Source organism: Balaenoptera borealis (assembly GCF_965194805.1).
Source record: "Balaenoptera borealis genome assembly, chromosome: 15".
Taxonomy (NCBI): Eukaryota; Metazoa; Chordata; class Mammalia; order Artiodactyla; family Balaenopteridae; genus Balaenoptera; species Balaenoptera borealis.
Window position 1 is genome coordinate 6,684,116 of NC_138871.1, and position 26,927 is coordinate 6,711,042.

The following is a 26,927-nucleotide window of genomic DNA, read 5'->3' on the forward strand; positions in this document are numbered from 1 at the left end:
TTTTAGATTCCACATATAAGTGATATCATATGGTATTTGTCTTTCTCTGACTTACTTCACTTAGTATGATAATCTCTAGTTGCATCCATGTTGTTGCAAATGGAATTATTTCATTCTTTTTTATGGCTGAGTAGTATTCCATTGTATACATGTACCACATCTTCTTTATCCATTCATCTGTTGATGGACATTTAGGTTGCTTTCATGTCTTGGCTATTGTAAATAGTGCTGCAATAAACATAAGGGTGCGTGTATCTTTTAGAATTATAGTTTTGTCTGGATATATGTCCAGGAGTGGGATGGCTGGATCATATGGAAACTCTATTTTTAGTTTTTTGAGGAACCTCCATATTGTTCTCCATAGTGGCTGCACCACATGAATTGGTTTTTTAATTCAACATTCCCCACACCTTCCTGGGTGGTGGTAATAGATGTTCCATGAAAAATGCATTCCCAGGTCAAAAAAGTTTGATCAACTCTGGGTTAAATGAAGTTAATTTTCCTTTGTAGCTGTTCTTCTCAGAGCCTTTCATTGCTAATAGGCATTGGGAAAAGCACATTTTGGGAAATGCTCAATTTAGAAAACACACAATTTGAGAGACATTTACTTAATTTATTAAAGAGCCATTTTGCTTTGCTTTCCTCTGCAGAGACATGTTCTCAATTATTCCATCTTGGGCCACATCTCTGGCCATGTAGCTTTTCATTCCCAAGGCATATTCAGTCTTTATTTGGGTTGGGTAACCTTGCTCCTACATTCACCTTCATCCTTTGCATTTGGGCTATGACCACCTCTTAGTTTCACAACCCCACATCCTTGAAGATGCCGTATGTTAATGCCTTAATTTCCTCATCTGCAAAATATTAACCCACAAACACATTAGGCGTTAGCGAGACATGAAAAAGAAAGATTACAGCCTACCTATGACCTGAAGGTGATAGTAAAGCATTTGAAATAAAGTTCCTGCTTGTGGAGAGTTCTCTCAGGATGGATCATCTCAGCCTTTAGTAGATGATATACCATTGTGATAAATAATAAGATCGAAAATAAACAAAGACTCAAGCTCTGGGATAGCCACACATGTACCAACAAGGAAGGTTAGAGGAGGATTGCAGCTGTGTAATACGGAGAAGGGCAGTGTGCGCCAGTAACTCTCATCAAGGTCCACCAGTCTCTTGAACAAGGATTTCCCCAGTTCGTGGCCAGATGCCATGTTTGTTATGACTTTGACTGACATCTCCTCCTCCAACTGTCCTCTTGGCAGCACTGCCCACCTTCTGTCTGAGTGAGAACTTCAAAGTCATCCTCACCCCTTGACTTTCCTCTCTGAGTTGAAGGAACCACTTTTCCACTGGCCAAATCCATCCTTTAAGATCTAGCTCAAAGCCTGGATCAGCTCTGGCACTTTCTAAACAAAGGTATCCACCCAACCAGCATTCTTTGAGGACTTAGTGGTCCAGGCCTTATCCAGGATTGATGACTGGCAGGATACAGAGCAAACCTATGGGAACTTCATTTATTTATCTTCACTTGGGAAGCCAGTGTTATAGCCTGTATGACCACCCTTCCCTCATCTCCACCATCTTTGGAACACGTGTCATAGACCATTTCACCTTCACACCTGCACCTTGATATTAGCAGTTCCTGAGTCTATTTCTATCCATACTTAGACTCGTCGGATTAGGTTAAAAGGCTGAGGTGAAGTAAAGGACTCTTCAATCTCATGAGAATCTTCTGAAGCTACATTTTAATTGTCTCAAAAAGTTAAGGGGGAAGTTGATCTCCTCCCTGCAGATAAGTGGGGGTAGCCAGAACTATGTGGGTAGATGGGGTCCTCACACTTCAGGCTTCAGGCTTCTGGTTGGATAAGTATTCACAGGGCAAATACAAAACCTTGTATAAGTAGGCAAGGCAGCAGGACAACTAAACAATTTTATTCTTACTATAATTTCATTTCACCTCTGTAAAGGATCCTCAGGTGCAGTGATTTCTGTGGAAAGCCTTGGGCTGGGCTGTTAGAATCCTTAATGAGGGTAAATTCTGTAACCTGGTTACCCACTAAATGTTTCTAGTCAGACGTCTTGTGGAAACACAATTTCCAGTTGGGCCGAGAGGGTTAATGTTTCACAGGCTTATACAGTTGATCCTTGAACAATGCAAGGGTTAGGGGTACCAACTTCCATGGAGTCAAAAGTCCACGTTTAACTTATCATTGGTGCTCCATATCCACAGTTCTGCGTCAGCCAACCACCCATCATGTACTACTGGAGTATCTACTATTGAAAAAAAATCTACGTTTAAGTGGACACACCAATTCAAACCCATGTTGTTCAAGGGTCAACAGTACTTTCAGGAGTGTTACCTCTCATTTTCCACATTGGAGGTTTCTCTAAGAAGCTTTGTCCCAGGATCTGCTAACGTCTCCTCTTATGGATTATTTATTGAACATGACGACTTACATGGCCAGATGCTCTCCCTTTGCTGCCAGACTCCTCTCACACTGTTCTGATGGATTGGTTTGGATGTTTGCTAACCTATTTGTTTTAATTAGATCCTCAGTCTCTGTTCTCATCAGGATAGTCTTTAAAAGCACAATCTACCAAAGTGGACCTACAGTATAGTACAGGGAACCATACTCAATATGGTTGTAATAACCTATAAGGGAAAAGAATCTGAAAAAGAAAAATATATATCATATACATACATATATACAATATATTATACATACATATATATGTATGTATAACTGAACCACTTTGCTGTACACTTGAAACTAACACAATATTGTAAATCAACTATGCTTCAATAAAAAAAATTACGAGATTTCATTTTTCCTAATGTAAGTATTTAAGGGTATGCATTGCTCTTAAGTACTACTATATTCCTCATGTTTTAATACATGACATTTATATTATCATTCAGTGTAAACACATTCTAATATCATTGTGATTTTTTTCTCAATTCCTCACTGCTTAGAAAGTACTCTTATGCTTTCTTTTTTTTTTTTAACATCTTTATTGGAGTATAATTGGTTTACATTGTTGTGTTAGTTTCTGCTTTATAACAAAGTGAATCAGCTATACGTATACTTATATCCCCATATCCCCTCCCTCTGCGTTTCCCTCCCACCCTCCCTATTGCACCCCTCTAGGTGGTCACAAAGCACCGAGCTGATCTCCCTGTGCTATGCAGCTGCTTCCCACTAGCTGTTTTACATTTGGTAGTGTATATATGTCATTGCCACTCTCTTCCTTTGTCCCAGCTTACCATCCCCCCTCCCCATGTCTTCAAGTCCATTCTCTACATCTGCGTCTTTATTCCTGTCCTGCTCATAGGTTCTTCAGAACCATTTTTTTTAAGATTCCATATATACGTGTTAGCATACGGTATTTGTTTTTCTCTTTCTGACTTATTTCACTCCGTATGACAGATTTTAGGTCCATCCACCTCACTACAAATAACTCAATTTCGTTTCTTTTTATGGCTGAGTAATATTCTTTGTATATATGTGCCACATCTTCTTCATCCATTCATCTGTTGATGGACACTTAGGTTGCTTCCATGTTCTGACTATTGTAAATAGTGCTGCAATGAACATTGTGGTACATGACTATTTTTGATTTATGGCTTTCTCATGGTATATGCCCAGGAGTGGGGTTGCTGGGTCGTATGGTAGTTCTATTTTTAGTTTTTTAGGGAACCTCCATACTGTTCTCCATAGTGGCTGTATCAATTTACATTCCCACCAACAGTGCAAGAGGGTCCAATTTTCTCCACACCCTCTCCAACATTTATCGTTTGTAGATTTTGTGATGATGGCCATTCTGACTGGTGTGAGGTGATAATTCATTGTAGTTTTGATTAGCATTTCTCTAATGATTTGTGATGTTGAGCATCCTTTCATGTGTTTGTTGGCAATCTGTATATCTTCTTTGGAGAAATGTCCATTTAGGTCTTCTTCCCATTTTTGGATTGGGTTGTTTGTTTTTTTGATATTGAGCTTCATGAGCTGATTGTATATTTTGGAGATTAATCCTTTGTCAGTTGTTTTGTTTGCAAATATTTTCTCTCATTCTGAGGGTTGTCTTTTCATCTTGTTTATGGTTTCCTTTGTTGTGCAAAAGCTTTTAAGTTTAATTAGGACCCATTTGTTTATTTTTGTTTTTATTTCCATTTCTCTAGGAAGTGGGTCAAAAAGGATCTTGCTGTGATTTATGTCACAGAGTGTTCTGCCTATGTTTTCCTCTAAGAGTTTCATAGTGTCTGGCCTTACATTTAGATCTTTAATCCATTTTGAGTTTATTTTTGTGTATGGTGTTAGGAAGTGTTCTAATTTCATTCTTTTACATGCAGCTGTCCATTTTTCCCAGCACGACTTATTGAAGAGGCTGTCTTTTCTCCATTGTATATTCCTGCCTCCTTTATCAAAGATAAGGTAACCATATATGCGTGGGTTTATCTCTGGGCTTTTTATCCTGTTCCATTGATCTATATTTCTATTTTTGGGCCACTACCATACTGTCTTCAGTACTGTAGCTTTGTAGTATAGTCTGAAGTCCGGGAGCCTGATTCCTCCAGCTCCATTTTTCTTTCTCAAGATTCCTTTAGCTACTCAGGGTCTTTTGTGTTTCCATACAAATTGTGAAATTTTTTGTTCTAGTTCTGTGAAAAATGCCATTGGTAGTTTGATAGGGTTTGCATTGACTCTGTAGATTGCTTTGGGTAGTACAGTCATTTTCACAATGTTGATTCTTCCAATCCAAGAACATGGTATATCTCTCCATCTGTTTGTATTATCTTTAATTTCTTTCATCAGTGTCTTATAGTTTTCTGCATACAGGTCTTTTGTCTCCTTAGGTAGGTTTATTTCTAGGTATTTTATTCTTTTTGTTGCAATGGTGAATAGGAGTGTTTCCTTAATTTTTCTTACAGATTTTTCATCATTAGTGTATAGGAATGCAAGAGATTTCTGTGCATTAATTTTGTATCCTGCTACTTTACCAAATTCACTGATTAGCTCTAGTAGTTTTCTGGTAGCATCTTTAGGATTCTCCATGTATAGTATCACGTCATCTGCAAACAGTGACAGTTTTACTTCTTCTTTTCCAATTTGGGTTCCTTTCATTTCTTTTTCTTCTCTGATTGCTGTGGCTAAAAATTCCAAAACTATGTTGAATTATAGTGGTGAGAGTGGACAACGTTGTCTTGATCCTGATCTTAGTGGAAATGGTTTCAGTTTTTCAGTATTGAGAATGATGTTGGCTGTGGGTTCGTCATATATGGCTTTTATTATGTTGAGGTAAGTTCCCTCTATGCCTACTTTCTGGAGTGGTTTTATCACAAATTGGTGTTGAATTTTCTCAAAAGCTTTTTCTGCATCTATTGAGATGATCATATGGTTTTTATCCTTCAATTTGTTAATATGGTGTATCACATCGATTGATTTGTGTATACTGAAGAATCCTTGCATTCCTGGGACAAACCCCACTTGGTCATGGTGTATGATCCTTCTAATGTGCTGTTGGATTCTGTTTGCTAGCATTTTGTTGAGGATTTTTGCATCTATGTTCATCAGTGATATAGGCCTCTAGTTTTCTTTTTTTGTGACATCTTTGTCTGGTTTTGGTATCAGGGTGGTGGTGGCCTCGTAGAATGAGTTTGGGAGTGTTCCTCCCTCTGCTATATTTTGGAAGAGTTTGAGAAGGATAGGTGTTAGCTCTTCTCTAAATGTTTGATAGAATTTGCCAGTGAAGCCATCTGGTCCTGGGCTTTTGTTTGTTGGAAGATTTTTAATCACAGTTTCAATTTCAGTGCTTGTGATTGGTCTGTTTATATTTTCTATTTCTTCCTGGTTCAGTCTCGGAAGGTTGTCCTTTTCTAAGAAGTTGTACATTTCTTCCAGGTTGTCCTTTTTATTGGCGTATATTTACTTGTCGTAATCTCTCATGATCCTTTGTATTTCTGCAGCGTCAGTTGTTACTTCTCCTTTTTCATTTCTAATTCTATTGATTTGAATCTTCTCCCTTTTTTCCTTGATGAGTCTGGCTAATGGTTGTTTATCTTCTCAAAGAACCAGCTTTTAGTTTTATTGATCTTTGCTATCGTTTCCTTCATTTCTTTTTATTTCTGATCTGATCTTTATGATTTCTTTCCTTCTGCTAACTTTGGGGTATTTTGTTCTTCTTTCTCTAATTGCTTTAGGTGTAAGGTTGGGTTGTTTATTTGAGATGTTTCTTGTTTCTTGAGGTAGGATTGTATTGCTATAAACTTCCGTCTTAGAATTGCTTTTGCTGCATCCCATAGGTTTTGGATCATCGTGCTCTCATTGACATTTGTTTCTAGGTATTTTTTGATTTCCTTTTTAATTTCTTCAGTGATCTCTTGGTTAGTTAGTAGCATACTGTTTAGCCACCATGTGTTTGTATTTTTTATAGTTTTTTTCCTGTAATTGATATCTAGCCTCATAGCGTTGTGGTCAGAAAAGATACTTGATATGATTTCAATTTTCTTAAGTTTACCAAGGCTTGATTTGTGACCCAAGATATGGTCTATCCTGGAGAATGTTCCATGAGCACTTGAGAAAAACGTGTATTCTGTTGTTTTTGGATGGAATGTCTTATAAATATCAATTAACTCCATCTTGTTTAATGTGTCATTTAAAGCTGTTTCCTTATTTATTTTCATTTTGATCTGTCCATTGGTGAAAGCGGGGTGTTAAAGTCCCCTACTATTATTGCGTTACTGTCGATTTCCCCTTTTATGGCTGTTAGCATTTGCCTTATGTATTGAGTTGCTCCTATGTTGGTTGCATAAATATTTACAATTGTTATATCTTCTTGGATTGATCCCTTGATCATTATGTAGTGTCCTTCTTTGTCTCTTGTAATAGTCTTTATTTTAAAGTCTCTTTTGTCTGATATGAGGATTGCTACTCTAGCTTTCTTTTGATTTCCATTTGTATGGAATATCTTTTTCCATCCCCTCACTTTCAGTCTGTATGTGTCCCTAGGTCTGAAGTGGGTCTCTTGTAGACAGCATATATCCGGGTCTTGTTTTTGTATCCATTCAGCCACAGTCTATGTTTTTTGGTTGGAGCATTTAATCCATTTACATTTAAGGTGGTTATCAATATGTATGTTCCTATTACTATTTCCTTAATTGTTTTGGGTTTGTTATTGTAGGTCTTTTCCTTCTCTTGTGCTTCCTGCCTAAAGAAGTTCCTTTAGCATTTGGTGTAAAGCTGGTTTGGTGTTGCTGAATTCTCTCAGCTTTTACTTGTCTGTAAAGCTTTTAATTTCTCCGTTGAATCTGAATGAGATCCTTGCTTGGTAGAGTAATCTTGGTTGTAGGTTTTTCCCTTTCATCACTTTAAATATATCCTGCTACCCCCTTCTGGCTTGCAGAGTTTCTGCTGAAAGATCAGCTCTTAGCCTTATGGGGATTCCCTTGTATGTTATTTGTTGCTATTAATATTTTTTCTTTGTATTCATTTTTTGATAGTTTGATTAATATGTGTCTTGGTGTGTTTCTCCTTGGATTTATCCTGTATGGGACTCTCTGTGTTTCCTGGACTTGATTGACTATTTCCTTTCCCATATTAGGGAAGTTTTCAACTATAATCTCTTCAAATATTGTCTCAGTCCCTTTCTTTTCTCTTCTTCTTCTTGGACCCCTATAATTCGAATGCTGTTGCAGTTAATATTGTCCCAGAGGTCTCTGAGACTGTCCTCAATCCTTTTCATTCTTTTTTCTTTATTCTTCTCTGTGGTAGTTATTTCCACTATTTTATCTTCCAGGTCACTTATCTGTTCTTCTGCCTCAGTTATTCTGCTATTGATTTCTTCTAGAGAATTTAAAATTTCATTTATTGTGTTGTTCATCATTGTTTGCTCTTTAGTTCTTCTAATTCCTTGTTAAACGTTTATTTTCTCCATTCTATTTCTGAGATTTTCGATCATCTTTAATATCATTACTCTGAATTCTTTTTCAGGTAGACTGCCTATTTCCTCTTCATTTGTTTGGTCTGGTGGGTTTTTACCTTGCTCCTTCATCTGCTGCATATTTCTCTGTCTTCTCATTTTGCTTAACTTACTGTGTTTGGGGTCTCCTTTTCGCAGGCTGCAGGTTTGTAGTTCCCATTGTTTTTGGTGTCTGCCCCCAGTGGGTAAAGTTGGTTCAGTGGGTTGTGTAGGCTTCCTGGTGGAGGGGACTGGTGACTGTGTTCTGGTGGATGAGGCTGGATTTTGTCTTTCTGGTGGGCAGGGCCACGTCCGGTGGTGTGTTTTGGGGTGTCTGTGAACTTATTATGATTTTAGGCAGCCTCTCTGCTAATGGGTGGGGTTGCGTTCCCATCTTGCTAGTTGTTTGACATGGGGTGTCCAGCACTGGAGCTTGCTAGTCATTGAGCGGAGCTGGGTCTTAGCATTTAGATGGAGATCTCTGGGACAGCTCTCGCTGATTGATATTTTGTGGGGCTGGGTGGTCTCTGGTGGTCCAATGTCCTGAACTCGGCTCTTCCACCTCAGAGGCTCTGGTCTGACAGCTGGCTGCAGCACCAAGCCATGTCAGCCAAACGGCTCAGAACAAAAGGGAGAAAAAGAAAGAAAGAAAGAAAAATAAATAAATAAAATAAAGTTATTACAATAGAGAATTTTTTAAAATGTTATTAAAATAAAAAAGTAATAAAAAAAGAAGCGAGCAACCAAACCAATAAACAAATCCACCAATGATAACAAGCCCTAAAATCTAAACTAAGATAAACATAAAACCAGAAACAAATCAGATGCAGAAAGCAAACCCCAAGTCTACAGTTTCTCCCAACGTCCACTGCCTCAATTTTGGGATGATTCGTTGTCTATTCACATATTCCACAGATGCAGGGTACATCAAATTGATTGTGGAGATTTAATCCGCTGCTCCTGAGGCTGCTGGGAGAGATTTCCCTTTCTCTTCTTTGTTCGCACAGCTCCTGGGGTTCAGCTTTGGATTTGGACCCACCTCTGCGTGTAGGTCGCCCGAGGGCGTCTGTTCTTTGCCCAGACAGGACAGGGTTAAAGGAGCAGCTGATTCAGGGGCTCTGGCTCACTCAGGCCAGGGGGAGGGAGAGGTTCGGAATGTGGGGCGAGCCTGTGGTGACAGAGGCTGGCATGACGTTGCAACAGCTTGAGGCACCGTGTGTTCTCCCAGGGAAGTTGTCCCTGGATCTCGGGACCCTGGCAGTGGCGGGCTGCACAGGCTTCCGGGAGGGGAGGTGTGGATAGTGACCTGTGCTCGCACACAGGCTTTTTGGTGGCTGCAGTAGCAGCCTTAGCATTTCATGCCCGTCTCCGGTGTCTGTGCTGTTAGCCGTGGCTTGTGCCCATCTCTGGAGCTCGTTTAGGAGGTGCTCTGAATCCCCTCTCCTGTGCACCCCAAAACAATGAGGTCTCTTGCCTCTTAAACAGGTCCAGACTTTTTCCTGGACTCCCTCCCGGCTAGCTGTGGTGCCCTAGCCCCCTTCCAGCTGTGTTCACGCAGCTAACCCCAGACCTCTCCCTGAGATCCGACCGAAGCCCAGCCTCAGCTCCCAGCCCCGCCCGCCCTGGCGGGTGAGCAGACAAGCCTCTCTCGGGCGGTGAGTGCTGGTCGGTACCGATCCTCTGTGTGGGAATCTCTCCGTTTTGCCCTCTGCACACCTGTTGCTGCGCTCTTCTCCGTGGCTCTGAAGCTTCCCCCCGCCACCCCCCATCTCCGCCAGTGAAGGGGCTTCCTAGTGTGTGGGAACTTTTCCTCCTTCACAACTCCCTCCCAGAGTGGCAGGTCCTGTCCCTGTTCTTTTGTCTCTGTTTTTTCTTTTTTCTTTTACCCTACCCAGGTACGTGGTGAGTTTCTTGCCTTTTGGGAAGTCTGATGTCTTCTGCCAGCGTTCAGTAGGTGTTCTGTAGGAGTTGTTCCACATGTAGATGCGTTTTCAATGTACTTGTGGGGAGGAAGGTGATCTCCACATCTTATTCCTCTGCCATCTTGAAGGTCCTCTCCCCAAGGGCATCCTATGCTTTCTTTCTGCTTATCTCCTTGTTATTGGTTTGTAACTTTATTCCACTGGTGAAGTTCATAGTCACAGTTTGAAACATTCCATATGTACTTGAAAAATAAAGGTTTATTCTCCAAAAATAAAAACACCATCTACCCCATTCTAACAGAGCAATTCTGCAGAATAACTACAGACCTATTAATCTTCTGGTCATTTCTTCTAAACTTCACAACAGCTTCCTCTATGATAAACTGAGTCTGAGTTTCTCAGTCTAATATTCTACACGGATAGCACACAGACTCCAGGAGGGTTTTTTTGTTTTTTTTCAAATTAATTAATTAATTAATTTATTTATTTTTGGCTGTGTTGGGTCTTCGTTTCTGTGTGAGGGCTTTCTCTAGTTGCGGCAAGCGGGGGCCACTCTTCATCGCCGTGCGCGGGCCTCTCACTATCGCGGCCTCTCTTGTTGCGGAGCACAGGCTCCAGATGCGCAGGCTCAGTAGCTGTGGCTCACGGGCCTAGTTGCTCCGCGGCATGTGGGATCTTCCCAGACCAGGGCTCAAACCCGTGTCCCCTGCATTAGCAGGCAGATTCTCAACCACTGCGCCACCAGGGAAGCCCCTCCAGGAGTTTTTGACAGGAGCCCCGTTGCTGGTTTGTGGCCTCGGGTTAAATACTCTGCCCCCCTGTAAACCACATTTCCTCCCCCGTTAAACAGGGGTAATGACAATGCCTACCTCATTCAGTTGTTCTGTGCATCCAATGAGAGCATGTGTGCACGTTGCCTGCTGCATTGTAAACACTCATTACTTGTCAGCAACTATCAAGCATGTGATGAACTATTGTTAAACACTCTCATTGTTTTTCAAAGTCTGCCAAGAATAACATAACACTGTTTGCTACTTTTATTGACTTTTTCACAAGATTTTGTTCTGGGGTTAAGAATAGGTTAGGAATTAAGCAGCATGAGGTCAATGAAGACTCCTAGTTATTGATGTTTAAATGAACCTGCTTTCAAGTGCCCAACAGGCAGAATTGGCAGGAATAGTCTCCTGAAGAGTGGATAATCTCTCGATGTATAAAACAGGGCCAAGTGGTTTAAAGTGGGGCTAGAACAATGGGGTCCCTGAGGGTAATCATAGGGACTCTTGCTAATGTACCTTTGGTCTTACCTGTGGGTGAAGAGGGAGCTAGTAGAGACATTAAAACAACTGGAGCAATTGTAGAAAATTAGACACATAACCAGGAATCTCACACATCTCTGCATGGAGGTATGCTTTAATGCTACATGTAGGCAAAGCCAGATTTGCCTTAATTGGAGTTTGTAATTGACCCCAGAGTGCAAGGAAGTATTCCACCGGGTCCCTGAGTTCTACAGCATAAACATTGCTGAGATTTGAGTATGGAAAAATTACAAAGCAAGTATTGCCAGGACCCCAGAGACATGACCTAAGAGTTCCTTTCTGAAATACAACACCAGAAAAAAAATCCCATAACTATAACCATCTTAAATCTAAAATAGTTACATTTGGCTCATGTTATTAAATATTTAAATAATTCATATTGAATAAGACTAGTTGCCATTTGATGGGTCCTTACAGTAGATGCCAACTCTGTGTTATATCTTTGCAGTATTATTCTATTTATTTGTCAACAAAGGAGCTGTAATCGTCATTCACATTTTACCCATGAGAGAAGTGAGAATCAGAAAGTTTAATTACATTGCTGAAAATCCCATTGCTAATAGAAGCAAAACAAAGATTTGAACCAGATTTGCTGGATCCAAATCCTGTGCTCTTAACTAATACACAGGATAGTTCACAGCCACCCTGTGAAAGTCATTGTCAGAGCAAATTACCCAAATCCAAGCAAAACTTTGTTTTTCATAGCACATATGCATCTATTCAGTGCATCTAAAGAAGTTTTTGAATAATTAGGAGATCTAAAAGTTAAGTGAAGAATTGCAGAGCCAAGCTCCAGAAGAGAACAGAAATTAAAGGAAGTGAGTTTGGTGTCTAGGACTACTTTTGTCTGGGGATCAATTTTGAAGGCAGTGGTCAAGAGGCCAACACAAGCTGTTGGCAGCCCTCTGGGGCTCAGGTGATGACAAAAGTCCACAAAGGAAAATCTAAGCATAAGTAATCCACATTATTTGGATTGGAATCTTGAGGAGTGCACCCCAAAAGAAATGGGGACTTGAAAGTAGATATGCCCCTAAAGGTTTTTCATTATTGTTTAAAATTTCCCTAACCTGTGAAATTATATAAACGTAATCATGAATTGTGAATGAGCCTAAGAACCTGGCAGAAATGGATGTACTTCTCTGGAGAAAGATAATATCACCGTAGGCCTCAAATTAGTTCTGAAAATTATTTTGCAAATACAGTGTCCATCACATAAAAAAAAAAAAAAGTGATAGAAGGAGGTAAGACAATATGAATGACATGCTGTCAGCAGAAAAAATAGACAGTAGAAGTATACTCCTAGGGGCTCCAGATAAAGAAGTCGTTAGATACAAACTTTAAGATAACTATGCTTACATGTCTAAATTGAAAAAAAGATAAGATTGAGAATTTTAGAAGATGAGAAACTACAAAAATGAATCAGATGGAAACTCTAGAATCAAAAAACATGATATTCCAAATTAAGAGCTCAGTAAATGGCTTTAACAGATTACATACAGCTCAAGAAAGAATTGGTTAGCTGGAAAGTATATTAGAAGAAAATATTCAGAAAGAAGATTTAAAAGACAAAAAATTAAAATTTTAAAAGACAGAGTAAAACAGAAGACAGTGAGAAATTCTAATGTGCATGAAATTGGAATCTCAGAAGAAAAGGAAAGAGAGAATGAGTCAAAATCAATAACTAAAGGCTATTGAGATAAAGGCTAAGAACTTACCAAAACTGCTAAAAGATATCAAACTCAGATGAGAAGCCCTAAGAACCTCAAGTAGGGTAAAGAAAAAGGAACCTGCATCCTAGGCACATCATAGTAAAACTGCTGAAAGCAAAAGCAAGAAAGAAAATCTTAAAGACAGTCAGAGGAAAAACAGGCTTTACCTTCAAAGGAATAACAATATAATTGACAGCTGACTTTTAAACAGACAAGATAGAAGCCAGAAGATAATGATATAATATCTTTAAATTGATGGGGAAAAACCTGTGAACCTAGAATTGTAAACCTAGCAAAATATCCTTCAGTAATAAAGGTTGATCAAGATGGTGATATAGGAGGCTACTCTTATCCACCAAATGTACAGCTATACACAGAGCAATTACCTCTGAAGGAAATGTAGAAACTGTCTGAGAGACTCCTACATATCAGGCAAATGAGGAAATACCCACATTGAAGTGGGTAGGAAATGCCAAGACACACTCTTTCTGTAAACCCCAACCCTGGCACAGCATCATACAGTCTGGTGGGAACTCCAAACTCTTGGCTTCTTGCTAAGGAGCAAGCGGTTTGGACCCCAAATTTAGCACCCCAACTTTTAAGACTCCCACCCAAGGAACAGATCCCTCAAACACCTAGCTCTGAAAACCAATTGATCTTGTGTCCATGGAACCCAAATGAATATGGCAAATGAAGAGGTTATTAACGGGCACACAAGCACTCACTGTAGCTAATCACCCAAGGACTCAGCACAGATGGAGCAGGGAAAATCACCCATCTACCAGTCTTTGCCTGAAGAGGTCCGTCTGCTGAAGCTTTTTCCTCTAAGATCAGGAATAAGACAAGAATGCCCACTCTTACCACTTTTATTCAACTGGAAGTCCTAGCCAGAGCAATTAGGTGAGAGAAAGAAATAAAAGACATATAAATTGGAAAGAAAGAAGTAAAACAGTCTCTGTTTGCAGATGGCATGATCCTATATGCAGAAAACCCTAAGGACTCTACCAAAAAAAATATTATAAATAAAAAACAAATGTAGAAAAGTTGCAGGGTACAAAATCAACACACAAAATTCTTTTGCATTTCTTTATGCTAACCATGAGCTAGCAGAAAGAGAAATTAAGAAAATAATTCCCCTTAGAATCACAACCAGAAGAATAAAATACCTAGGAATAAATTTAACCAAGGAGTTGAAAGTCTTATACACTGAAAACTATAAGACATTGTTGAAAGAAATTAAAGAAGACACAATAAATGGAAAGATATACTTGGTCATGGATTAGAAGAATTAACATTGTTAAAATGTCCATATTACCTAAAGTAATCTATGGACTTAATGTAATCTCTATCAAAATCCCAAGTACGTTTTTTCAAAGAAATAGAATAAAAAATTCTAGAATTTATAGGGAATCACAGAAGACCCTGAATAGCCAAAGCAATCCTGAGGAAAAAAAAAAATCTGGAGATATCACACTCCCTGATTTCAAACTATATTACAAAGCCATTGTAATCAAAACAGCATGGTATTAACAGAAAAACAGAAAAATAGAACAGAAATTAGAGCCTAGAAATAAATCCACACATATATGGACAATTAATTTATGACAAGGAAGCAAAGAATATAGAGAATAGAGAGATATTCTCTATTAGAGATAGTTTCTTCAATAAATGATGTTTGGGAAAACTGGACAGCCACATGCAAAAAGAAGAAACTAGACCACTATCTCACACCATACACAAAAATCAACTGAACATGGATTAAAGACTTGAATGTAAGACCTGAAACCACAGAACTCCTAGAAGAAAACATAGGTGGTGTGCTCTTTGATACTGGCCTTAGCAATATTTTTCTATCTATGTCTCCTCAGGCAAAAATCATCATTAGAGATTAAGAGGGACACATCATCCTTTTAATAAGCTCAATTCACCAGGATGATATAACTATTCTAAATTTTTATGCACTTAATAAACATGGCCTCAAAATATGTAAAGCAAAACTTGAATTATAAGAAATAAGTAAATTCTTAATTATAGTGGGAAATGTTAACATATCTCTTAGATATGACTGACGACAGACAAAATATCAGTAAGGATAAAGAGCTTTGAACAATAATATTAGAAAACATGACATATATGTATATATATATACACACACATATATATATACACGTATGTGTGTGTGTGTGTATACATATATATATAATACCATAGCAACAGTAGCAGAGTACACATATTTTTCTAGCACAGGGAAGTATTTACGAAATTGAGCATATGTAGGACCAGAGAGTAAGTCTCAAAAATTTCAAAAGATCAAAATGATAGAGTATTTTCTGCAATCACAGTGCAATTGAACTACAAGCCAACTTCAAAAGGATAACTAGATAATCCTACATTTTTAGAAATAAAGAAATATGCTTCTAAATGACTACTATGTTAAAGAAGGAATCACAATGGAAATTAGAAAATACTCTGAACTAAATGATAATGAAAATTCTATACATCAAAACTTATAGAATGCAGCTAAAGTTGTGCTTACGTGAAAAAGTGTAGCACTAAATGCATATATTAGAAAAGAAGAAAGGCCAAATATCAGAGCCAAGCACCCAGCTCAAGAAATTAGGAAGAAAACAACAAATCAAAATAAAATAAATTAAAATGAAGGAAATGATGAGGATGAGAGCAGAAATGAATGAAGCAGAAAACAGACAATAGAAGGAACCAAAAAAGACAAAAGGTAGTTCTTTGAAAATACTAATAAAATTGATAAAGTGCTGGTGATATTGGTTTAAAAAGAGAGAGAGAGGGAGAGAAGCTATAAATATGCAGTGTAAGGAATGAAAAGGGGAATAACTACGGATCCTGCAGCTACTAAGAAGATAGTAAGTAAGTAAACATCATGACTTATGCCACTCAACTTGATATTTTTCATGACTTGGATATCGTTGTAGAAGCCATCAACTTACCAAAATTGTCAGAAAATAGACTTAAAACTATTAAAAATCAAATCCATAATTAAAATTTTTCCTTCAAAGAAAAGTCTAGGCTCAGATGACTTTACTGGTGAATGCCACTAAATTCTTAAAGAAGAAATCATTCCAAGATTACACAAACTCTCCCAGAAAATAAAAAGAAAAAGAGGTAAATGTCCCCAATTCATTTTCAAGGGCTTTCTTAGCAAAAGCTAACAAGATTACTTCAAAATAGGAAAATTCTACTCACTTATTCACGACCATTGGTGCAGAAATTCCCCTCCCCCACAAAAAAATAGCATATTGAATCTATAGCAAGTAATGCATTACAACTGAGTTGTGTTTATTCCATGAATACAAGGCTGGTTTGAGTTTTGAAAATCAATCAGTCTAATTCACTACATTAACCATTAACAGAAAAAAAAACCAGTCAGATAATAGAATCAGCTCAACAGGCCACAGAAAACATTTTATAAAATTCAGCTACAATTCACGATTTCAACAAACAACAACAAAATTTAATAGCTATAAGGTTAACAAACTAGGAATAGATGGGAAATTCCTTAATCTGATAAAGGATCTACCAAAAATCCCTAGTTTTGAAATCAGGAATAAGACAAGGATGCCCACCATTACTGCTTCTACTCAGTATTGTAGTTAAAGTTCTAGCTGGTAATTTAAGAAAAGAAATAAAGGTGTAAGGATCGCAGAGGCTGGGAAAAAGCAGCCCTTAATCACATGATGTTGTTGTTGAATTATTGTGTACATAGGAAATAAAAATAAAGCTACAGACAAATTATTAGAATGAATACGTTAGTTTAATCAAATGCTTAGAGGGGAAAAATATCTAACAAATGATATGCAAGATCTGTATGCAGATGAATATGAAACATTATTGGTATAAGTAAAGGGAAATCTAAATAATCAGGGGAATATAGCGTGTTCAGGTATCAGAAGACAGTATCTTTGATGTATTAGTTCTCCAAACTGATCTATATATTCAAAGCAATTTCTGTTGAAATTGAAACTAAGAGGTTTTCTTTGTGCACGTGTGTGTGTGTGTGTGTGTGTGTGTAATTTGACAAGCTGATTCTAAAGCGATAATGAAAAACAAAGGACTAGGAATAGAAGATTATCTGAAGGAAGAACAAGGTAGGAGTAACTGCCTCTACCAGCCGTCAAAGTTTATTATAAAGCTACAGTTATTCAAAGTGTGAAACTGACCCAAGAAGAGACAAAGAGACCAATGAAAATGACAGGGTTACCAAAGAAAAAGACTTGGACCAGGGCCAGAAGAGACACCTAACCTTGGCCACTTGTCTGATGGCTTCCCCTGAGTCAGAGGCTCTTCAAACTCACTTCACACCAATCACATCAGTATCTTGCTTGGGGGAGGGGGGCAGGTGGTGCAGGTAGGCGACTGGAACTTTTCCCCCAGTTCACTCTAATCTGCAGATGGGTTTGAAAACCACCTCTCCCAACACATGCATGCGCACACAGACACACACAGACACACACCTCTTTCTCCCTAAGCTTGGATGAGCAAGGCAGTTTTTATTTAAAACTCATTAGGAGGGGGGCTTCCCTGGTGGCGCAGTGGTTGGGAGTCTGCCTGCCAATGCAGGGGACACGGGTTCGAGCCCTGGTCTGGGAGGATCCCACATGCCGCGGAGCAACTGGGCCCGTGAGCCACAATTGCTGGGCCTGCGCGTCTGGAGCCTGTGCTCTGCAACAAGAGAGGCCGCGATGGTGAGAGGCCCGCGCACCGCGATGAGGAGTGGCCCCCACTTGCCGCGACTGGAGAAGGCCCTCGCACAGAAACGAAGACCCAACACAGCCATAAATAAATAAATTAATTAATTAATTAAAAAAAAAAAACAACTCATTAGGAGGATGGAGAACGCGATTATGTCATATCCCCAAAATTTTGAAATCCATTTAGATTTTCTGTCTTTCCCCCAAATTCTACTCCCTTAAGCTGCGACCCCTTCCCCCTCTAGCCACACTCTTTATGCCTTCCTGTACTCCTATTATTATTATTTTATTTTGGAGAACCATTTCTCCCTTCCCTCAGTTTCCCTAACCTACATCTCTATCATCACCTTGCCTAGCAAGCAAAGGCCTTTGTGAGGACTCACTCTTAGAAATTGAAGGTACTTTTAATTTAAGGTTTTCGCCATCGCATACTGCTGTGCGTGGCTTGCATCGTCTTCCTCTGTGTGTATTTTCGGTAGTGGCGCAGACTGTGTGAACGCGGGGCTGCGCTCCCCACGTGCTGCTCAAGCAGCCCCTGCGATGTGGGCTGCCTGACACGCGCCCTGTGAGTGAAGGTGTGCCCCATAGCACCGATAGCTCAGCAGCCCCGGCTTCGTGGGCTGTGACCTCGGCAGTCACACAGGGCCCCACATGGAGAAGGGTCTGCGCTTGGGTTAATGCTCTGCTGTCATCGTCTTGAAATTCTTAATCATTTGTGAACGAGGGGCTCCACATTCTCGGTTTGCTCTGGGCCCTGCAGACAATGCGGTCAGCCCTGTGCCGAGGAAAGGGCTTGCTCAATTTTACAGCAAAAAAAAAAAAAAAAAAAAGAAAAGAAAAACCTCTGGGCCAAGTGCTCTGTGCAATACTTTCTCTGGCTTCTCAGAAACCATTTCCTCTTTTCGACTCTCGGCTATCCCCCTGGGTTTAGCAGCTGGGTCTACACTTGCTGCCTTACTGAATCGCTGATGTTCATTTCCTGCCCACTTCCCATGTTTTCACAGCAGCCGAACGGGGCTCTTCACCACCTGGCCCCAATCTCTTGCCCTGGCCTTGTGCCTTTTTCTTCCCCCCCCTCCTCCTGCCTCTGCTCCCACCCTGAACATGACTCACTGACTGCTTCAGCCCTCCTCCCCGAGGCAACACTTTGACCACACAGAACCTGCTCTGTCAGCACAACAGGATGTGCTTCTTGCCTTTGTGCCCCATCGTGTGCTTTTCCTTCTGCCTGGAATGCTCTTCCATCACTGCCACCCATAGTCACTTTGGCTTTCATTCCCTTAGGCCCAGCGCAAATGTTAGCTTCTGCATTAAGAGAGCCTGAGACAGAAGTCATCATCCGCTCCCTCTTGCTCCTGTAGCTTTGAAGACACCCCTCTGTCATAGCAGGTGACACGGCGTGGCATACAGACCTCTTCCATCCTCTCCCACCCACCTTATTCTGGATAAGTCAGTTCTTGACTTAGAATACAAGTCAGTCATTCTTTCTAGAAAGATCTCCCTGAGTACTTGCTCTTCCCTAGTCATAGCACTAATCGTATTATAACACAATCTCTCCTTATTTCTTAACCCGCTGCTTGGCATGTACTAGATGCTCAATAATGTTTGTTCAGTTAAAAAAAAAAGTCTGAAATGATTTATGTGCTCATTGAGAGTATTGTCTTGGGTCCTGAGCCCAAGCCCTGGGCTTGGTTAAGTAACCCCATCCTTGACTTGAGGTTGCGTTCTTCAGGGGAGGGTGACAGGGTGTGGGGATCTGGGCTGCCACTCGCTCGGGCCCAAGATGATGAATCTCCCTTTCTGTTGTAATAAACCTCATCTGGTGTCTAGAGAGTGACAGAAAGTAGTGCTAAATTCATGAAAATGTAACTGTCTGTGCCAAGTGTATAGAATTATATTAAGCATCACAGGAGAGTTGGAACTTTGGAAAAACACTGGGAACTAGCTCTCGCAAGAGCTGCTGTCTTGACGTCAGGGTGGGAACTAGCTCTTGCAAGGGCTGCTGTCTTGACGTCAGGTGGGCCTGGCCCTGAGGCCTTGGTGCTTTCATCAGGCCTCCTTCCTGGCCTCATTCTTACCCATCTCCCATGATCTTGGGCCCCATTTTGCACCTCTCATTGTGTACCGACTTCCTGGAAAACCAGCAGGGAGGTCGCTTTCTTTTGAGGAGGTTCCTGCCTCCGTATCTTGTGCTGGGCATTTTCCTTCTTGTGGCTCCACCTGCTTTTTGAAGCTCCCTGCTTCCAAGAAACCAACCATCAGTTGGAAGAAGATGGGGTTTCTCTCACCCCCGTCCACACCCTCCTTTTAAGAGACTGGCTCCCCTTCTCTGTAAAGGATTCCCCACCCAGCAAGGAATTCTCTCTGCCAATGGTGTCAAGGAGATTACTTGAGCTCGTTAAATCTCAATGTATTGAGGACCAAGAGAAGTTCAGGGGAACTGAGCTGTAATTGAGTGTTTACTGTAAGCTAGTGATATGCTAGGAAGTTACAGGGAAATCAATTTGGGATTCATAAATATAAAGAAGGATGTTGTTCCAGGCAGAGCTAAGCTCCATTAAAAATGGAATAGGAAGCCTTTTGAGAGAGTGCTCTACCTATCATTAGAAGTGTTCATGAGTGGGCTGAACATACCAGGGCTAATATAGAGGGAATTCCTGCCTGGGGAGGAGGTTGGCGAGAGAGAGCCTCCATGGTTTCTCCCGACTTTCAAGCTTCTACTATTTCATTATAGGGTTCTAACCTTGTAATACAGTTTATATTTCAAAATACTGTTCTTAATTAGTTGTTTTTTTAAACTCCTTCTGAAGTGAATCAGCTTCATACAGTGGTAATTAGCTTATTGGTAGAAACAATGGCAGAGCCTGAAACATGCATATTTTTTTGTATATGTGGCAAGGACAAAAGAAGCCTGACTCTTATTGTTCCTGCACTATTTTCCAGAAATGAGATCTTCTAGTATCCCTGTGAGGATGTAACAGTAACTTAACCAGGTTAATAAATAACATGAAAATAAAGAAACAATTATTAATATGGAATATTAAAAAAATGCTGGAGCTGGATTAATCAGCCTTCAGACAATTGAGCATGGGTTTCTTGTTAATTGCTCTTCTTGCAACTGGAGTGAACCCAGAAGGCAAGATTATATTTAAGAGAGAAAACATAGGCTTTGCCTATGGGGGCACATAGTCTGGGACATCTGATAGACCTCACCGTATGTGGCCACGTGCAGGGCACACTGACTTCATTATGAGTTAGGTGTAATAATCAAAACATGATTATAGTGGCTCAGCCAAATAGGGTCTTGCTTTGCCCCCAAAAGTCCTGAGCTAGGTAGGTGGTTCAAAGATGGTACGACTGTGTGAAGAAACCATCAAAGACATAGCCTCCCTTTAACTTCACATCTGCCGATTTTATTTTGTGGGTTTTGCCCTCAGGGTCCAAGATGGCTGCTCCGCCTCAGGCCTTCAGTTGCATTCCGGAAAAAAAGAAGAAAGAAGTAACCTAGAGGAAAAAATGTTGCCCATTCCAGGAAAGTGAAACTTTCCAAGAAATTCCAGCTGACTTAAGCTTATGTCTCATTGGCCTGAGCTGTGTTCCATGCCCAGTTCTTGCTGAAATAGAGACTAGAAAATATAATTATTTCAGCTGGGCTCATCACATCCCCAAACTTAGGTTTTGTTAGTAGAGAAGAGGGCAGATAGATATTGGGTAGGCAACCAGCAGTGACTGACATAATGTGTTTGTCCCAAGCTCCCGATGAGGTACCCTGCTCTCTCTGTGTCTTCTATTTCTAGATGGGAGCACCTCCACCATGAACTCTGAGGTTTGGAGATGCTGTTACCTGATAGACTTTGGAAGGAACTTATACTGCTGTCCTTGGCCCATCAGTGTTTAACCATCAGGATATAATTTGGAAATTTCTCTGTCTTCAGGAAGTGAGCCAGAACTGGTCCACTTGCAACCTCAGTGTCCTTCAGGGGCTCTGTGGGGATCATTAGTTCCATGCGTGAAATCTCTCTGATGCCACAGAGAAAAGAGTCTGACATGCCAGTCACGTCGTGACTTCCTTCCCTCATTTCCCCTCAGACCTACGCTGCATCTCCTCCTACTGGATGCGTTGGTCTTGCTGTCTGTTAACACCTAACTGAATCACTTTGCTGTACACCTGAAACTATCACAACATTGTTAATCAACTATACTCCAATATAAAATAAAAATTAAAAAAAAAAACACCTAACATAACAGCAAGGGCTCCTGTTTGGAACAGACCAACACCTTGAGATTTGTTTAAGCCAAGGAGGAGGTCATACCTTTAAACAAGAACAGATTTATGGCTCTCCTGACATCCTCCAGAGATTCCTGTCTGGCAGTGCTCAGGAAAGAACAACTGAAGACTGAACTCCAACATTTTAGAACTGCCAGAGACCGAAACTGACAGAGACAAAAATATCCAACACAGCCTTGGTGGCTAGATCCAATCTCTGATCTGTCCTTCTTTGGTTTGTGACACATATCTTTTCTTTAGTTTACTCATCTATAAAAGAAAAACAATGGTAACATACCTCATGTGGTTTTACGAGGAATAAACAAAGTTGATAGTTAGAACAGTACCCAGTACATCATAATGTAGAAATGTTGGCTATCATTATGATTAGTTATCTCCTATTCTTAAAGGTTTAGAGTCCTTGCGTCTTGCATGATGGCCAGTGTACATCTCAAGAAGCACAGCAAAGAGCCAGTGGGAATATTAAGTTTTAAGTCAGGATGGTTGGTTCTTGTTACTAGCACCAAGGGCTCTTCTCATATCACATATAATGGGATTATCCCCCAAGTAGGTCAGCATGGCACGAAATACATGATCTGTGATAGGAATTACTTTTCTGATCCACTTTTATGAATCGCCTATGCCTTTTCTGCCTGCTTTTTCATTTTCAGTACAAGTGCTTTGTTTCTTTCCTTTTTAATAATGTGGTGAGCTTCACACACTAGTCTTTTGTAGCAGATGTATAAGGAGCAACTAACATCAAAGACATATGTACATAGAATTCTTCTACCAAATCAACTATTTTTTTAAAAAAAGGACTCTTTAATTGGACAATACTTTAATTCTCTAAACAATGTTATGGTAGTTGACCACATTTTGAAATTATCTTTGTCTTGTTTGGTAGTTGAATGGCATGAAAAATTTCCCTCTGCTTCCTTACCCTCTCCCAAGGGTCATTTTCCCCACTCTTTTCTCTGCCCTGCCTGGCCTCTGACCTGCCCAGCTCTGCTGTTTCTACAGACTTCTGAATCTAATTAATGTCTTAGTAGCTATATAAGTGAATTATGTAGGCAGGAGGATGTTGGAAACTTTGAGGAAGGTACATTCCTTAGGGAAAACATGGTTTTGTAAAAAAAAAAAAAAAAAAAAAAGACTCCTCACAGAGGGGGTGGAATGCCAGTAAAACATAAACCATCAGTAACATTGTTATACTCACTAAATATCTGTTGCCTGATGAGCAGATACAACCTTAGGAGTGTCTCTTTTGACATCTGGGCAATAATCAGTGATTATGGAATCCAGCTGAGGGGACAGAGGACAGATAGTCCAAATATGCCACCAGTGCAAATTGGCCTCAGCCATACAACTGGGGTATGGGCACCCCTCCTTCTCCCCTCCCTTTTCAAGCCAGTTCACAACCACGCTTGGGGAGTTATGTCCTTGGATGATCTCACAAATGACCCTGGCGGAACATTCTCAAACTCTCCAGAATGTGGGCAGGCAAGGGGGAGGGGCCAGAGTGCTGAAGTTCTCCGCCAGAGGATACTGCCAGAGAGCCCAAGGCAGAGATGGTCCCTATGCCCCACGTTTCCATGGAAACATAGGAGGAGTGATGACAGCCAGCACAGCCACACCATCTGCTCAGGACCTGGTGAATGATGAAAAAAATAGAAAAAGAAAGGCACCTTAGATCCCGGGCTAGAACCACTCTCAGAGAGCAGTGGAGAGGAAAGGGCTGAAGACTCTTGAACTCCTAGGTGGATTAAAACCCGTGCTGTCCTGGGGCTTGACATATTAGCATGTCATTTGCAAGCAGAAAGCCTAGAGGGCTGATCCTGCAATCCCTAGATACAATTATGAACACCCAAGAAGCCTCAGGAAGGAGAAGCAGACTGCATGCTGCCCGCAGTCTTGCTGGAACAGGAGGGAGGGTGTGGTGACACACAGTGCTGGCGGAGGTGGAGCAGGGCTCCCATCACCTTCCAGCAGGACCACCTGCACAGCTGTCTTTTGGCCAGGCATATCCTTCCAGGGGAATGGTGGGATTGTAAAAGGAAAATTCCCACTTGGTCACAAAAGACCTCTGAGTTGCAGCCAGGTCTTCAGAATAAGGCCTGAATTAATAAAGCCATGTAAGGTCTCTCTTCTCTCAATTCGTATCCACAGGGAGATCTTAGCTGGATGCCACAGATTTGCTTCTGGGTCTATTTAGGAGGTTTCCAATTCCAGGCTGGCAGAATGTGAGTGGGGCCCTAGCTAAGTGCACTTGTATATCTGCCTCAGACTGAGTAGGATTCATTTCTTAGTCCCTTTTCTTCATAGATGTAGCCTAAACAAACAAAGCTGACCTAGGAAGCCCAGCAGCCCCTCTGGTTTAGCTGACTCCCCCAGAGGCTCTCCAGAGCTGGGCACTTTCGTTCAGCTTTCTGTAGTATTGCCTTATTTATCCCCGGAGGGAGACAAGTCCCTCCAGCCTGAAGGCCTTTACTATGCACAGAAGCTACATCAGTTTCACAGGAAACACCAGTTTTTATTTTCATTTTTAACTCAGGTTGTCTCTTACTCCTTTAGCAAGAAAAAGAAAAATCCTCTCTTTTAGTTCTGGCCTTTGAATCCCAGGAAGTCCAATCCTCTTTTTTTATTTTGTGGTGCTTTTTATTAAGGATTTAAAATTTCGACATCTAGATTAACTGCTTGTTTTGGTATGTGTAGGGGCTGGAGGATAATGGGAACATCTTAATAAACCAGATAAATAATAATAATAAAAAGATCACCCTATAAAAGCTCTCATTAATTATTCTACATTTTACCTGTAAATGGTATTAGTTTAAATTTCTTCCCATGACAACTTAGCAAAAATGGTATCTACAATATTATTTGGATTTCTTCAAAAGGCCTTATTCTCCAACTGGAGACTATACACAAAAACTGAAAATAAAAGTATTCATGTAACTTCCCCTACGTTAGAGGCCCCGAACTGAAAATATGAGCTATTCCTGAAGAAAAAAATGTTTATTACCCACAGTGAAATTGCTTTAGGCTCGAGTATACTCATGCATTCACAAGAGGCACCGTGTTTACATTCAAATAGAAATCTACCCATTCCTACATGGCTTTGGGGGTGAGGCCTCTTATGAGCCAACCACTCTGCCAGCTCTGTAGCCCCAGGGCTTTCTCCCTTTCCTTTTCCAGGATGATCTATTTATCCTCAGCCTCCACGGTGAGGGCAAACCTGTATCCTGAGCTTAGGCCCAGGATGGGAGTCCCAGTAAACATGGTTCTGTTTGTTCTTCAGCCTTCCCGCGTTGTATAAACAGATGTGGTGGAAAGGGAAGGAAAGCCAGATCTCTGTGAGGGGGTGGGAGGTCTCCTTTCTGGAGAGGCTTCCCGGCCGGCAGCCCTGAGCACAGGGCCAGGACGCCTGTCTTGTTGGGGGAGTGGAACTTGCAGTTCTTCCGGAGAGGGGCTGTTCCTCTAGCTCTCCTTCACCCTCCGCCCCCCCATCCTTTGCTCCTGGGAACACTGGATGCCTCAGCCGTCTCACTTTTGCCGGAGCAAACATTTACAGCAAGGCTTATGCTAAGGAGACGTTAAGACAGATTTCCTCCCCACCCCCCAGTCTCTCCAAATACACCATAGACTGGGATTTGGGAAGACAGTCCTTCACACCTGTGCTTTCTCCTGTATCAACATTCCCTTTGTTCTTCTGTAGCCTTGTTACTACCTTCAACTAATGAGGGAGGTTTTTAGGGGCTGGGAGTTGCCAGCTTGTAAAACAACAACTCCTTTCCCTCAGACGGTGTTGAGGCAAATTCCCTTCCGTCAAACTCTGCCTTAATTTACTGTTTTATCTTTTGCACTTTAGTTATGGATGCTAATAAAGGAAGGACTGCTTCAGAGCTGGGGGAAGAAAGGGGGGGGGGACTGAGTGTTTTGTAATCCAACCCCAAATAGGAAAGAATTCTTGTTGGTCTTTTCTTCTCCTACATGTGCTCCAGACTTAGTTTGTTAATCCTCATTCAGAGGTCAGGGAGGTGAGGAGGGTAATTCGTAGGCTAGCCCCAGATGGAGGGATCCTGTGACTTCTACCCAAGGATCTAGATTTCTGGCAGCCCCAGGCAGTGGTTCTTCCTGCCTAGAATGAACAAAGGGGAGAGCACCAGAAAGGCCTCCCTATGGCAGGGACTTGGGGTTGGGTGCAAGGGATGGGATATTACACTGCCCTGTACTGCTCTCTCCAGGAAGTCCTTGGTATCCTGAGCCACGCTGCCAGAGCTGTGGCCAAGAGGACAAGGGAGTCAGGGGACAAAAGAGGGGTTCTGGGTTTTGGCTCAGCACTTACACAAGCAAGGGAGGGGGAAATGATCTTTAAACTCACGGAAGTAGTCATAATAAGAACTTAATTTTTAGGAGCCACAGTGACACTCTTTCATCCTTCTAGCAGACAATACGCCGCTCTCTAGACTTCCAGATAGGGCTGGAAGTTTGCATTCTACCCCCAGAGGCCTGTCACCCTTTCCTGAAAGAAACAGAAAGGAGGTGGGTTTCCAGGGTCCGGCCAGCTGGAGGACAGGAGGGGGGGGGGACCCCCACTGTAGGCCAAACTGGAGGTCCCGTCAGAAGAGGTTTCGTCCCTGATCCCCTTGATTTCACTTAACTTACTGGCTCCAGATATTTTAAACGGTTTGTTTACGGCGCTGCTGCAGGCTGCACCGCCAACTCTCCTCGCGCCGGGGGCAACAGGGGCATCTCCCAGCACCCACCCAGGTCGGCAGCCGCCTCACCGCCCGTCCCGCGGGGGCGCCTGGCCGCTCAGGAGAAGCCCGGGGCCCCCAAGAAGTGCGTGCACCCGGGAGAGGCCGGGCGGCGCCGGGGCAGAAGATGCGGCAGGCCGGGCGGGCTCCGCATCCCGGCCCTCTGCGCCGCCGCCCGACCCTCGCCCCCGCTCGCCCGACCGCGCTGGGCGCCCCCGGGAGGCCAGGGGCGGCGGAGGGGGGACGCGGGGGTCGCGGCGGGCGGGGCGGCGAGGC

At 41.6% G+C, this 26,927-nt stretch overlaps 2 long non-coding RNA genes across 2 annotated transcripts in view; both read right to left on the minus strand.

The window, feature by feature from the left end:
- LOC309611583 lies at positions 1 to 26,697 on the minus strand. Its single transcript, XR_014234606.1, has 2 exons — positions 17,778 to 26,697; positions 1 to 17,460 (listed from the first exon to the last, which is right to left on the minus strand). It is a non-coding gene; the product is annotated as an uncharacterized lncRNA (long non-coding RNA).
- The window catches only part of LOC309611591, a 249,290-nt gene that overhangs the window by 95,581 nt on the left and 126,782 nt on the right, over positions 1 to 26,927 (minus strand). The gene's annotated exons all lie outside the window — the stretch shown is intronic.